Genomic DNA, 2,513 nt, shown 5'->3' with positions numbered 1-2,513 from the left:
TAAAGCAAGTCTCAACAAATTTCTGAGGACTGAGATCAGAATATGTTCTCTGACCACAATACAGTTAAACTAGAATTTGAAAAATAATTTTTTGAATAAAGATTTTGCATATTCAAGCATCAATCACCACAACTTCTTTATTAAGCTCATCCTCCTTAGTAATTTTGGTGTTAAAAAAAAAAAAAAAAAATTAAAGAGCCTATCAGAGTTGTTTGGAATCCACTTCATACTAGTCATTTGAAAAATAATTTTTTGGATAAAGATTTTGCATATTCAAGCATCAATCACCACAACTTCTTTATTAAGCTCATCCTCCTTAGTAATTTTGGTGTTAAACTGGTAACCACCTGAACCCAAAATATTAATAAGTTCATGAAAAGAAATTTCTTCATTCTAAAAATAAACCGTTTTCTCACATTGCTAAATAAGACTATTATATTATCTACTAATCTTATTCCCATACTATAAGAGGGGTGATTATTAAGAGAGTTTTTAACACTTTGTTTTTTTTTAAATAGGTAAATGAATCTGACCTGAATGATCTTTTTTTCTCCTAGTTAGAAATATTGAATGGAATGAATTATGTTCTGAAAAATATAATAATGAATGGTATGCTTTTTTTAATGAAAATGCAAAACTGCAAAAATATTGCAGTTGAAATAATTGATACTTTTGCCTTTACTCTTCAGAGTAAAGCCAAGATCAGACATTGGAATCTGGCTGGGCATGGTGAGACACCTGCAATCCCAGAACTTTGGGAGGCTGAGGGGAGAATTGTTTGAGGCCAGGAGTTCAAGACCAGACTGGGCAACATAGCCAGACCCTGTCTCTACTAAAAATTAAAAGAAAAATAAAAGAAATTGGAATCATTAAATGTAATTTCTGATGGGTAATTTTTTTTTCTTTTTAAGGCCATTCACCATGCTGTTCTGAATTTTGGCTGGCTAAAATTTGAGAATATGGAATTCCCACTCTTCCTGCTTACCCTGTTCATTTTATTCCCGTTCCTGCTTACCCTGTTCATTTTATTCCTGGGTTACCTCTTCACAACAGCATTGTTCATCTTTTTCTCAAACATATTCGTCAAGCTATATTCTATGGCTGATTTCCATTATCTTTATAATTCTTCACCTTATTTGCGTTTTCGGAAAGTCTCAAAAGATTAAAGTTTTCCCAACTAACAAGGTAGTTGCAATGAACTAAATGTTTGTGTTCTCCTGCCAAATTCATATATGGAAATCCGAACTCCCAATGTTATGGTATTAGGAGGTGGGGCCTTTGGTAGGTGATTAGATCATGAGGGTGGGGCCCTCATGAATAGGATTAGTGCCCTTATGAAAGGGACCCCAGAGAAAGAACTCTCACTCTTTTTCCATGTGAGAATACAATGGGTAGCCAGCAGTCTGCAACCTGGAAGAAGGTCCTCACCAGAACCTGACCATGCTGACATCTTAACTCGGATTTCCAGCCTTCAGAACTTGGAGAAATAAATTTCTGTACTTTATAAGCTACCCAGTCTATGGCATTTTGTTACAGCAGCCCAAACTGACTAAGACAGGGTAGATTTGTTTTCTTTGATTCTTCTTTCCCTCTACACTTAAGTTACTTCCTTCATGTCATATACCACACTGCTTGCTTATATACCCTGTAAATATATGTACCTGTCTGGCTGTGCTGGATTTGTAAATTTTGAATGTATCTATTTTGGATTTTAAGCAGAACATAATGACACAGATCTTAAATTCCTTTTTTATGGTCACAAGGTTATGGTTAAGTTCCTTATGGCATTGATCCAATATTAGTGAGCAACTAAAATGCTAAAGTAGAAGAAATTAACCTAGAATCACAGAATGCTAGGTCTGGGAGAAACCTCAGAGATCTAATCAAGACTCATAAAGTGACATCATATAAAAATAATTGTTTATGGTACGTAGTTTTTATTTTTTAGGGATGAGGTCTTGCTCTGTCACCCAGGCAAGTGCAGTGACACCATCATAGCTCTTTGTAACCTCAAAATCCTAGGTTCAAGCAATCCTTCTGCCTCAGCTTCCCTAATAGGTAGGATTACTGGCATACTCGACCATGCCTGGCTAATTTTTTTATTTTTTGTAGAGATGGGGTATTGCTGTGTGCCCAGCCTGGTCTTGAACTCATGTACTCAAGTAATCCTCCTGCCTCAGCCTTCCTAGTAGCTGGGACTATAGGCGTACAACCACCATGCCTAGCTAATTTTTTCTATTTTCAGAAGAGAAGGAGTATCATTCTTGCTCAGGCTGGTCTTGAACTCCTTAGCTCCGTGATCTTCCTGCCTTGGCGTCCCAGAGTGCTAGGATTACAGGAGTCAGCCACTGCACCCAGCCATATAACTGATTTATAATCGCTGTTCGCTAACTACAAATAGTGTGACTATGACCATGAACAATGAATGTACTGTTACTAAATTTTTAAAAAATTATCCATGGGCCAGGCGCGGTGGCTCACGCCTGTAATCCTAGCACTCTGGGAGGCCGAGG

Source organism: Propithecus coquereli, unplaced genomic scaffold, assembly GCF_000956105.1.
Source record: "Propithecus coquereli isolate 6110/MARCELLA unplaced genomic scaffold, Pcoq_1.0 Scaffold14, whole genome shotgun sequence".
Taxonomy (NCBI): Eukaryota; Metazoa; Chordata; class Mammalia; order Primates; family Indriidae; genus Propithecus; species Propithecus coquereli.
The sequence above is the reverse complement of the archived record's forward strand: the minus strand, read 5'-3'. Positions refer to the sequence as shown.